The 13,485-nt window shown below is 42.1% G+C and overlaps 1 pseudogene; it reads right to left on the bottom strand.

The window, feature by feature from the left end:
• Window positions 1-3,200: 3,200 nt before the first annotated feature.
• On the bottom strand, window positions 3,201-11,744 carry LOC149206150 (WAT1-related protein At5g07050 pseudogene; annotated as a pseudogene).
• Window positions 11,745-13,485: the final 1,741 nt, after the last annotated feature.

Genomic DNA, 13,485 nt, shown 5'->3' with positions numbered 1-13,485 from the left:
GTCTCACTATAATAGGCCACTGGATGCCTGTGTTGGGTGAGGACTACACCAATAGCATAGTATGAGGCATCTGTCTTGATTTCAAATGGTAGTTGTAGGTCTTGTAGTGTGAGTACCGATGCAGAGCAGAGGCGGTGCTTTAACTCAACAAATGCCTTCTGTTGGGACTCGGACCAGGAAAACTTTGCTTTCGCCCCACCCTTAGTAATCTAACTCAAAGGCCAAGTGATATATGAGAATCCCAACAGGAGCCTTCGATAAAAATTTGCAAGGCCCAAAAAAGTGTGAAGCTCCATTAGAGTGGTTGAGGCTAGCCAATCCTGAATGACTTGGATCTTAGCTGGTTCCACATGCACGCCATGCTCATCTATGAAGTAACCCAAGTATTAGACTTGGCTCATGCCAAAGGTGCATTTCTCCAAGTTGGCACGTAGTTTGTGCTATTGAAGGGTTTGGAGGACTTGTCGAATGTGTTGCAAGTGTTCTTCCCAAGTCTTGCTGAAGATGACGATGTCATCCAGATAAACCACCACCAACAAGTTGGTGAAGGTGGTGGGCTCCAGTATTGTAGCAATAATGCTACAACTCCTGGAACTCCCTTCTTTAATTTTATCAACCCGGAAGTTCGTAACAAACTTGGAAGCGACGGTGCTGTATGCACAAGTACTAGCTCTTGCCGCAGCTGTCACTTGGTCAGCTAGCACAAGTCCGTTAGGGGCTTAAGCCAACTTCTATGAGCTCTTAGAAGAAGCTTGTTAACTGATGGATGAAAGCTAACTCAATGGAAGTTGATCTACTTGCGGAAAGAAACTGAAAGCCAAAAAGAAACACAAACCCTAGCAAACCCTAATTCTACCAGCTAGTCCTACTAACGCAAAGGAGAGCATGCAAACTACTAAAAGAGATGCCATTACTTCTATGAAGGTAAAATACATGTGTCTAGACTACCTCTATCTGAAGAAAACATCTTTTTGTATTTTTGCTTAAGTTGTTGGAATTATCATGCATGTGCTTCTAACTATTTTTGACTGTGCAGAGGTGGATCAAGGAGGAGAAATGCTTGGGAAAGGTTGGGAAGGTTCAGAGAGGGTCTAAGGGGTCCCTAACACCCTTCCAGAGAGTCTCACAAAGTTTGGCTGCCAAGAAACCGTGTTTATGAGCTTCTACAGGAAGTCTGCAGGGGGTCTACAGGATGTTCTGGGATTTCTACAGGATGTTCTGTAATTTTTCTACAGGATGTTTAGTAATGGAATGTTGGAGCATGGATGGAGGGAAAAAGGTGGAGGAATGAGTATGGAGGTGCAATAGGGGTGTAGGGGAGTTCAAGACTTGGAGGATGGAGTTGAGGAGAAGGTGTAGATGGCTCGACTTGTTCCAAGAAGACTGAAGTAATGCTGCACAAAAGGTAGGGTTATGAGGGCAGTATGGCAACGTGAGGCAAGAAACTAAGTTAGGAGATGGAGAAGATGGGTTTGAGGGAGTCTGGGTAGACAGGGAAGTGGTACAGGTGCTCTGCTATTTGTGTTTCCAACTGAACCAATAAAGACAAGCAAGAAAACAAAGATCTAGTTATGCTACCCTAATATGATCTAGCTAACAGTAACAAGAATGGAAAGCAGCTTTATTTGCAAGGAAACCATGTATATTAGCTATGCAATGAAGCATTCAAAGATCTGAACATGTAACCAACTTCTGCAAATGAAATCCAAACACTAATGATTGCATGGCAAAGCAAAGTCAGTGTTTTTGTGGGCAGCAAAGTCATCCTAGTCACAGCTCCTGATCCCACTGAGGGAGAGGTGAAACCACAGATGTTTGTTGGCCCTTTTCTTGAAGCTTTTTCTGTTAACAACCTATCAACTAAATCTGAGCATAAAAAGCTATTTTACTCATCAAAAAACAAACTAAATAACAAAACAAGATTTAGATCTAAATAGCAGATTTTATTCTAAGGATGCAGCAAAGACACATAAAGGTAAACAAAGGAGGTAATGGGCGCTTGAGATGGGCCCAACCCCAAGAGCTACAGCCTCCTAAGAGAGATTTAGAGTTGGTGCAAAGCTGGATTCATCTTTATTGAGCAAGAAAAGAAGAGTTACATCAAAACTGTCCACAAGGGAAACTTGAAAATGAGCTGAAAGCAAAGCTAATCTACTGCCTAAAAATCGAACTACAAACTGACTACAACAAGACTATGAAATGACTAACTACCAGCTACAGAAGTGACTAACCACTAGCTAACCAAAATGCGGCCCTAAGCCTTCTTATTTATACAAATTGAGGACCCCAACAGTCCTCCTAAACTTTAGGGACTCGGTTGCCCAAGACTTGTAGTTAACAGCAGTCCTACTTGACTTGCTTGGCTGCCCTTGTGCTGATTGATTTGGTGGCCCTTGAACTCCAAGCTGATGGTGGAGAATTCGAGGTAAGGGCCCATAAATGAAGGGAACACCTTCCTAAAAATACTCTCCACGAATTTGGCTGCCAAGTTCTCATTTCAAAAATTGACTTTGTCTCCAAATTGACCAAAAAGGCTACACAAAGCACACATTAGACTTGTTGGCATAATGACTAACCCAATTCACTCTATTAGCATAAATATAATCAAAAACATGCAATAAACTAATGAGAATGGTGGATTAAGTCGAATTAGGAGGTTGAATGAGCCCAAATAATTATCCATTTTTGGGGCTCATCATCACCCCCCTACTGAAAGTGTTGCTCATCCTCTAAGCAACCAATCTATCTCCTCATCTTTGATGGCCCTGGTGGCCTCCCTGTCATGCCAATCTTCTGAAGTGATGTCCTCTTCTCTGTCATGAAACCATGCTTCTTTGCTTATTCCCACTACTTGCTCCTTTTCCTAAAGAATTCTCAGCTTTGGTATGATTGTGCAAGTATATTCAATCTGATGGCAGCAATGGTGGCGAAAGGAGATGAAACTAGTGGAGGATGGAAGAAAAGAGTGGTTGCATGTCTCCTCAACAGTCTTCAAGCTTCAAATCCCTCTCCATAATTGATTCTAGCCTACCCAAAGGCTTCTACAGGATGTTTCTGGTAAAAATACAGAACTTCCTGTAGAAAGTCCTGTAGCTGAGTTCTGGCTTCCTGTAGAAATAGACAGCACCACTGTATCTTGCTTGGCTGTGGCTACCTTAGAGGTGCCCTCACTGACGTGGACTTTTTCAGTCCTTTCCATTCTACTCTGTAGTCTTTTTTCCCTTGGTGTTAGTGTGGTTTTTTCCCCCTCTGTTTTGGCAGCTTGGTTTAATGCCAATGTTCCAATCACTGATGTTGTTGGATACATCTGCAGGGTTGTGCTTTTCTGGGCTTGTCACCAACTTGTCATCATTTGCCTTGCCCCATAGTACAATATACAGTCCTGCTATTACTAGAATTGCTCCCAGCAGACTTCCCAGATAATATTTCACATGAAGGATTAGCTGTTCCAACACTGCAACAATTATGGTTGAAGTTGGATTGAACATTGCAGCAAAGACAGGTCCCTTCAGACGGATACAGTAAGTCTGTACAAAGAAGGCAAATGCAAAGCATAATACTCCCTGCATATTATGGGCCAATATGATCAATGACGATGTTAAGAATTTCTGCACATTATTAAAACGAAGATGCGGTGCTCACAGAGTATATGATGCTGAGAAGCTGAATGTCCCACTTTAGCCTCCAAGCAGAGGCCTTTGGCTCAAAAATTAAAGCCACCACAGTGCACTGTAGAGTTCCTTGCAGCATCGTGAGAGCTGTTAATGAAATTTCTGCTGGATATTTCTTAACAACTGGAGCCTGAAAGGTAAGCCATCCAGACCAAAATAAACAGCCGGCAAACAGCATCGGTGCTCCAAGCAGCCATGTGTTATGAAGAACCCTATTGAGCCTAATGAGAACAGGGCCCTTGTAGAAGGTCATAATCATTGCACCACCCACACATATAATGGTTCCTACAACTTTGGCTTGGCCATATTTACTCCTGATATCAACTTTCTCCAGTCTAAAAGCTATGGCCATCCCAAACGTGACAACAGGAACCAGGTTTGACGTTGTAGAAGCAAATGTAGCGGAGGTGTAATCTAGGCCAGCAAAGTAGAAATTTTGAAATAGAGTGGTCTTACCCAGCCAGTGCAAGCACAAAGATCTGCCAGAAGATGGCACAGGTCTTTGCAGGGCGTTGGTTTCTTTCAAAAAAAAAACAAAAGGAGAAATAACTACTGTAGCAACAGCCAAGGTGTAAGCTACGAAAACAAAATGACTCGTTCCTTCGTTAAGAGCAATTCTGGTAATGATATTCATGCCGGCCAGGCAGACTTGAACTGCAATCTCAGCTAAGAATGTTGCAAATGAAAATTAATCAGCGAATGGTGAGAGCATTTCAAGGATGAGTTCGATTGGCTGTTTATGGAGGCTTCCGCCGATGGAGGGTGAGCTGGCTAAGTGCACGTTGGCCCCATGCAAACCATTGGTCCCCACTGTAGTGTAATTATGAACTGTAGTTCTCTGTCTGTATTCACTTCCATCAATTACGTTGGATTTTAAACAACCACCACTACCTGTTTTCAATTTTCTTCTTGAGATGGCTGAGCACACGTGTTGATTTCCCCCACCGAGCGCTGTTCGAACTAGACGAGGGTGGCCAGTTAGCTGGCCACCGATTTTTTTAATCCCAACCATCTCATTGCTCATGCTGTTTACGAGTTACATTCATGCAAATAGAGGAACGAGTTTAGTCACGTACCTGCAAGTCGTGTGTGGTTGCTGTGAAGTGCTGAGATCCTTCATTTGCTGCATGCATTTGTTTTTGTGATTGCATGTGGCTTGGCTGCTGATTTTTTGGTTGTTTTTTCTTGTGCAGGTGTCCTCTGGCCAGATCTAAGCTCCAGGCATTTGTTTCCACGTTCAAATCTGCACGTTCAAGCTGCTGCTGCTGAATTTTCACAAGATCAGAACTTGTTTTCGCCATTGCTCCCAAACGGTAAACCGGATCGATCTAAAACTTGCTAAGCACGTTCCTATCATCATTATGCATCTCCCATAGCAAAATCGTGATCAATGGATGCACAGATTTCGAGAAAATTAGAAAATGGTTGAAGATTTCAGAGATCAATTTCTCGGAAACCGTGCATCAGAATTGGCTGAAACTGCTTGGGTAGGTTACCATCACTCATATGCATATCCCCATGAAACAGGTTTTGAAACGGATGCACGGATATGGAGAAAATGCAAAAATGGCTGACGGTGATGGAGGCTGATTTCTTGGAAACCGTGCACCGGAATTGGCTAAAACTGCTCGGGCATGTTGCCATCATCCCTATACAACTCTCTGTAAAACGGTTTTTCAAATGGATGCATGGTTTTCAAGTTATGGCAAAAACAAATTTTGTTCTATGTATTTTCTCTTCAAAGCATTTTGCAAGTTTTTGCATGGAAAGAAAAACTGAGCTTGGGCTGTGATGCAGGTATGGAGATGATGGAAGAGGAGTTTGAAGATTGCAGGAGGACTTCTGAACCCTTGAGGAAGCTACCATGTTCGCCAAACCACCTTTTTGACATCCATTTCTAGCTTCCTACAATTTCTACAGGAACTTCCTGTAGAAGCACAATGAAGAAGCACAATGAGGTGGAAAAGATGATGGAAAAGGGTGAGGAATGGGAACATGGATGCTTGCAGGCATAACCAATGGATTCCAAGCTTTAGATCCCCTTCCAAAATCGAATCTGGCTCGCTTGAAGGTTCTACAGGATGTTTCCTGTAGAAATACAGAACTTCCTGTAGAAGGCACAAAAATTCCTTTGTCTTTGTTTTGAGTGTTCCTCCTGACCTGCAATGTCATTGCTGCAACTTGAAATTATTCAATGGAAATTAGATTTATTTTTCTTTTCCTTTTTCTCTCTTTTTTTTTTTATGAAAAACAACTAGGGCACCTCATGGAGGTTTTCACCCTAATTGCCTGCCCTGGGCGCCTCCAAGGGAGGTTTTCACCCAGAGATCTTATTCTCTTTTCTCTTTTTTCCCAACCCATTGATCGCCTCATGGAGGTTTTCAATCAATGAGCCAATCTAAGGCGCCTCCGAGGAGGTTTTCACCTTAGATTTTTCCTCTTATTTCCATTTTTTCATTTTTTTTTCATTTTTTTTCTTTTTTCTTTTTTTTTCTACCCTACCCTACTTGAAAAACAAAATCGTTCTCAAGTATAAGAATACTTCCAATGGAGCCATGTGCACATCGAGATTAGAGACAAAATGATGTGAAGGCTCGAAATGCATGCTTTGACAGCTATCCAGATTTCAGAGACAAAATGATCTGACTTTGAAGGGATCAAACATAGCTGAGGGAGAGAATACTGCTGCAACTTAGTGACTGTCTGGAACCATGTCTCAATATAGCTTTGATATCCTTGGTCCTTTTGTTGATCTGGATCATTCTTCATGTCACCTTCTACCATGACTTTCTCATCTTCCTCTTTTTGCTGATCTTTCTCTTGAATACATGGAGGATTTGATGGTAACCATGAGGGAGCTTTCTCAATCTCTGATTCTGATCTCTTCTCTTCATCAAGTGCAGCCCATGGTTCTTTGATCTCCTCTTTTGAATCTTCTTTTGCTTTTGGTCCTTCAATGTTGTCAATATAATCTCTTTTTTGCAATACTCTTCCTGAGCTATGGTGAAGATCATTGAGCTCAAGAGCAGTTGTTTGGACATGTTGTGCCTCAGCTTTGCAATTGGGTTGAGCTGCTCCATGGTATGGTTTTGGAAATGGTGGTACGGGTAGTTGAGTGGAGGTGTGTATTTGAGATGGATGCGGATGGGGTTGTGGTTGGGTAGGCATTTGGGGTTGCCTTGGTGGAGCAGGAGGCGATGGTTGTGGATGAGCAGGTGGTGGAGGAAAAGAAGCGGGAGGAGTGTTGTATTGGGGCCTCCACCCCTGATGAGGTGCATTCCACTGAGGTTGTGGCTGAGCATAAGAGTGAAATGAATGAGCAGTTGGTTGGGCATAATATGGATCTGTGAAGGAACAAGGAGGAGGTGTGAACCAGGAAGGATGAGTAGGGGGACCCCAAGAAGGCATGAAAGTGGCTTGATAGGGGTCATAATAGGTCTCGGGTGTCCCTTGCAGTTCCTGCTGGTAAGATCTAGGTCCATGCGGCCTCCTTTGGTTCATATAATAGAGTGATTCAGTGGCTCCTTTGGCTCTTTGATAGGCAGCTTTGATTCCAGGCAAGGAAGGGCACTGATCTGTAGGATGGTATTCTTCACATACAAAACACACTTCTATGGAGTACAATGGACATTCATTCCTAGGATGCTTTCTAGTGCACCTAGGACAAAAAATGGCCAAAGCCCTCTTGGCTTCGTCTTGCTTCTTTTGGATCTGCAAGGTATCCAGTTGCATGGCAAGAAACTGCCTCATATCACTCTTGAAACCTTCGATCTGATTTTCAAATTCGTCTTTGGACAAGGTGCTGCTCCCAACATATCTGCTTGTAGCCATTTGCTCCAGAGGAATGGTTTCTTCTTCTTCTTCCCTTGAGGTTCTTTAAATATGTCTTGTTGTCCACCTAAGGGCTCTTTAATCACAGCCATCAAAGAAGAGAGAATGTTGGTTGTGTGAAGCAGTGGGGGTGTTGTGTATCATTTTTCTAACTTATCTCTACTCCTACAAGGCATGAAATGAAATCTTTTTGGTTGATTTTTTCTTTTTTCTACTTCTACCTGCAAAACTGAAATAGATTGAACTGCAACTAACTATCTTGCTAAAATGAAAATGCGGAATTGAAATGAAAGCAGGAAAGGACTAATCTATTTTGCTCAAATGAAATTGTAGGAATGAAATGCTAGTCTACGCTTGCGGAATTGAAATGCTAGTCTACGCTTGCATAAATGAAATTGCGAAATTTAAATGCTAATCTATGAAAGCGGGAAAGGCTAATCTACTTTTGCATAAACGAAATTGCATAATGGAAATGAAATAAACTACTTAGCAGAAGGTTGTAGTGGAAAATAGAAGAAAAGCAACAATCACCAATACTCTGACGCTTCCCCGGCAACGGCGCCAAAAAGATGGTGGGCTCCAGTATTGTAGCAATAATGCTACAACTCCTGGAACTCCCTTCTTTAATTTTATCAACCCGGCAGTTCGTAACAAACTTGGAAGCGACGGTGCTGTATGCACAAGTACTAGCTCTTGCCGCAGTTGTCACTTGGTCAGCTGGCACAAGTCCGTTAGGGGCTTAAGCCAACTTCTATGAGCTCTTAAAAGAAGCTTGTTAACTGATGGATGAAAGCTAACTCAAAGGAAGTTGATCTACTTGCGGAAAGAAACTGAAAGCCAAAAAGAAACGCAAACCCTAAAAGGAGAGCATGCAAACTACTAAAAGAGATGCCATTACTTCTATGAAGGTAAAATACATGTGTCTAGACTACCTCTATCTGAAGAAAACATCTTTTTGTATTTTTGCTTAAGTTGTTGGAATTATCATGCATGTGCTTCTAACTATTTTTGACTGTGCAGAGGTGGATCAAGGAGGAGAAATGCTTGGGAAAGGTTGGGAAGGTTCAGAGAGGGTCTAAGGGGTCCCTAACACCCTTCCAGAGAGTCTCACAAAGTTTGGCTGCCAAGAAACCGTGTTTATGAGCTTCTACAGGAAGTCTGCAGGGGGTCTTCAGGATGTTCTGGGATTTCTACAAGATGTTCTGTAATTTTTCTACAGGATGTTTAGTAATGGAATGTTGGAGCATGGATGGAGGGAAAAAGGTGGAGGAATGAGTATGGAGGTGAAATAGGGGTGTATGGGAGTTCAAGACTTGGAGGATGGAGTTGAGGAGAAGGTGTAGATGGCTCGACTTGTTCCAAGAAGACTGAAGTAATGCTGCACAAAAGGTAGGGTTATGAGGGCAGTATGGCAACGTGAGGCAAGAAACTAAGTTAGGAGATGGAGAAGATGGGTTTGAGGGAGTCTGGGTAGACAGGGAAGTGGTACAGGTGCTCTGCAATTTGTGTTTCCAACTGAACCAATAAAGACAAGCAAGAAAACAAAGATCTAGTTATGCTACCCTAATATGATCTAGCTAACAGTAACAAGAATGGAAAGCAGCTTTATTTGCAAGGAAACCATGTATATTAGCTATGCAATGAAGCATTCAAAGATCTGAACATGTAACCAACTTCTGCAAATGAAATCCAAACACTAATGATTGCATGGCAAAGCAAAGTCAGTGTTTTTGTGGGCAGCAAAGTCATCCTAGTCATAGCTCCTGATCCCACTGAGGGAGAGGTGAAACCACAGATGTTTGTTGGCCCTTTTCTTGAAGCTTTTTCTGTTAACAACCTATCAACTAAATCTGAGCATAAAAAGCTATTTTACTCATCAAAAAACAAACTAAATAACAAAACAAGATTTAGATCTAAATAGCAGATTTTATTCTAAGGATGCAGCAAAGACACATAAAGGTAAACAAAGGAGGTACTGGGCGCTTGAGATGGGCCCAACCCCAAGAGCTACAGCCTCCTAAGAGAGATTTAGAGTTGGTGCAAAGCTGGATTCATCTTTATTGAGCAAGAAAAGAAGAGTTACATCAAAACTGTCCACAAGGGAAACTTGAAAATGAGCTGAAAGCAAAGCTAATCTACTGCCTAAAAATCGAACTACAAACTGACTACAACAAGACTATGAAATGACTAACTACCAGCTACAGAAGTGACTAACCACTAGCTAACCAAAATGAGGCCCTAAGCCTTCTTATTTATACAAATTGAGGACCCCAATAGTCCTCCTAAACTTTAGGGACTCGGCTGCCCAAGACTTGTAGTTAACAGCAGTCCTACTTGACTTGCTTGGCTGCCCTTGTGCTGATTGATTTGGTGGCCCTTGAACTCCGAGCTGATGGTGGAGAATTCGAGGTAAGGGCCCATAAATGAAGGGAACACCTTCCTAAAAATACTCTCCACGAATTTGGCTGCTAAGTGCTCATTTCAACCATTGACTTTGTCTCCAAATTGACCAAAAAGGCTACACAAAGCACACATTAGACTTGTTGGCATAATGACTAACCCAATTTACTCTATTAGCATAAATATAATCAAAAACATGCAATAAACTAATGAGAATTGTGGATTAAGTCGAATTAGGAGGTTGAATGAGCCCAAATAATTATCCATTTTTGGGGCTCATCAGAAGGGCCGCAAGATGTCATCCATTAGCCTCATAAAAGTAGCAGGGGCATTTGTCAACCCGAAAGGCATAACCAACCATTCGAAATGGCCTTCCTTGGATTTAAAGGCGAACTTCCATACATCTGTGGGCTTTACTAGAACCTGGTGATAACTAAACTTCAAATCAATCTTTGTGAAATACTTGGCCCCCTTGAGTTGGTCTAGTACGTCATCAATCTATGGGATTAGATACTTGTTCTTGACAGTGATTTTGTTTAGTGCCCGATAAGCAATACAGAGCCTCCAGGTCCCATCCTTCTTCTGTACAAGTACAATCGAGCTCTCGCAAGGCGGAGAACTTGGTTAGATGTCCCCTTTTTGAAACAACTCCTAGATTTGTTGCTTGATCTGTTCATTTTCTAGAATGAAGCGACGATATATCAGCCTGTTGGGTAGAGGTGCTTCAAGAGTCATATCGATTGAATGCTTAACCTAACAATGCAAGGGAACCCTTGTGGGTGAGAAGAAGATGTCCCTCTATTTTTCCCTGACCGTATCCACCTACTTCTTCTACTTGGAGGAACCATTCCTGGGGGCCATGAATGTGGCCATGACCTTCCCCTTACTTTGAGAGCAAATCAAAAAGAAAAAAAATTCCCAGTTAGAGAGATGACCTTACTACATTACTTAGCAAAGATCAAGGAGATGGTGATAGGTGGGGTTACCTCTGGTATCCTATATAACTTAGTACCCAAAGAAATAATAATAGAGCGAGGTTTAGACTCATATATAACATGTCGCTTCCATAAGTATGGTTGTCCTAATAATACATCAAAAAATTCAAGAGGAGAAACATCACACAATACCTCATTCATGAAGGGCTTGATGTTGTAGGGAAGACGACATTGATGGCTGACGCGAAGATCTCGTCCTTGGTGAAACCACCCGATGGTGTATGACTGCGGATGTGCCGTAGTCGATAGGCCTAGCCACTTCATGAACTCTGTTGAAATGAGGTTCTTTTGGCTCCCGCTGTCGATAATGAACTGCAACAGAGAACCCTTCACCCACATTTGTGAGTGGAATATGTGCTCCCCCTCTTCTTGATCTTTAGGCTCAATCTTTTGGATCTTGGTGTGGCCACAATGGCATTGAACTTCGTGTTAATGATCTGCTTCCCTTTGTCATTCCCCTTGTTGGCTTCTAACTCAGAGTCAGAACATGTGTTAGACTCGGAAGCCTTCATCTCGGCCACCATTGACTGCTTGGCCTGACACTCACTTGTGTTGTGAGTAGATCTCATATGGAACTCACACCACTTTCTCGTGTCCTTATTTGTCTTTGTTGTGTTGTTCTTTTCTTGTGGCTTCAACAAGTTATCCTAGGTCACCCCGCCTTGGCTTTACCCTTTTCTCTACAGTTTAGGGGTGCCTTTCCCTTGCTTCGAATTTGTAGATCCAAAGTCTCGCTTTTTATGTTGAAGCTTCTGCTCAATCTTGATAATGTATCGATACACTGAGTCGAGTGAGGAGATGTACAGGAACTCCATCTCATTCTGAATGTACCTGTGTAGGCAGCCATGGTACTTGAGTACCAAATGTTTATCAGAATCCTTGATACCCAACTTCGTGCGAAGGGTATGAAAAACATTGGTAAACTCTGGCACATCTTGGTCCCTTCCTTGTCGCAGTGTGGTCCAATTTATGTATTTATCCTCATAGCTCCCGACAGGGTAGTACTTATCCTTGATGGTGTCCTGGAATAAATCCCAAGTGGGTGTTGCCGAAAATAGTGAGGGCGTACTTTCATCCTTCTTTTCACAGTAGGTTTCCCACCAGTCCTTGACGTGAGGGGTGACTTTGAGAAGAGCAAAAGTAATCTTTTCCCAGTTGGAAAAATCATGAACTAAAAACATCCTTACTAGATTTAACCATTTATCTATGGAGTCGGGATCTATGTGACCCTCAAATATGGGAATGTCAAAGTTAACTTGTACCTTAAAGGGTTTGGCGCTTCCAGAGTAGTTGTTGGAAGTAGAGGTGTCGCCCTTAGGCAACCGCTGAAGGATCTAGACAAAGTTGTCCATCATCACATTCCTCTATCACTCGAGGGCTTCTTCAAGCAAGATTTTAAAAGGATCTCCTGCCCCCTCGTCTTTCTTTTCGTCCACCATGGGAGGTCGTCAGGATTTGCGAGGCTGGTCTTGCAAAGGTTCGACTAGTTCAAGCCCTAACTCCTTATATCCCGACCTCGTCGGGGACATGTAAAGAAAAATAGAGAAAGAGCAGATCGCTCTGATACCACTGATACGAATTTAAACAAGAATAGAATTTATTACAAATATAACCATAAATACAAACATACAGCAGAAATAACACTTCATTTAATATCTAATACTGAAATATGCTTACAAAATGGAAATAAGACTAGCTCGGGCGATTGTAGGTTATCTTTGAGAAGAGATATGGTGGCTACATGCCTCTGAACTGTGTTACAATGGGGCTCAAGGCCTTATTTATGATTGAAAAACATGAGAAAACCCTAAACGAAAAAAACCCTAACCCCAAGAGATGTAACGCCAAGAGTTTGTGGGCCTCGTTGGGGTTAGTTGGGTAGGCAACTTCCTAGGGTCATAACTAGGTCACATTATCTCCATTTGGTGCGTACAATACCTTGTTGGAAAAGTCTCTCTGAGTACTACAAGATTTTCTGTAGGCCCTTGCCTTTGGTTAAGGACTTGTAGTGGACCTCAAAAAAATGTCATTTAGGGGGTCAAAACTGCTCTGGAAGTTCAGGACCTGAAAAACTGCTAAAAATAGTAACTACTTCAATAAACAAAGAAACAAATGAAACAGGCTGGAGGTCTAGGTGGGATAGGTGAGTGGCCACCAATATCCACAAGGATCACAACTTGTTCTGGAACAACACCGTTCAAAAATCCAGCACTTCGGAATTGTATGGGTTTAACAAAATCTGGAATGTGAAAAGATACATCCAGGATATACTTGTTGTAACCTAAACCAGTTCTGTGTTTATTGTGTGTAATCTCTTCCCATGGTCTTATAAAAGTTTTGGTAATGACAAGCTTCACATTTGTATGCAAATGACTCTCATACATTTTCCTGAACATGACTTTCCGCTACACCCAAATTTGCTCCTGAAATGTCTTTACAAATATGATTAAACTTTGACTGTTGATGAGAGTCAAGATCAAAAAGAAAATTCTAAACAAAAACAAGTTCAAAATCACAACGCTTTTGCTAAAGTTCATCTCTCTGGAATTGAGATTTGAGTTGCAAAAACTCGATCTTCTCTTGTGCAT

The sequence above is a fragment of the Pinus tabuliformis genome, chromosome 1_2, assembly GCF_031772625.1.
Source record: "Pinus tabuliformis cultivar Carrire ecotype Pingquan chromosome 1_2, CPIR1, whole genome shotgun sequence".
NCBI lineage: Eukaryota > Viridiplantae > Streptophyta > Pinopsida > Pinales > Pinaceae > Pinus > Pinus tabuliformis.
The sequence above is the reverse complement of the archived record's forward strand: the minus strand, read 5'-3'. Positions and strand labels throughout refer to the sequence as shown.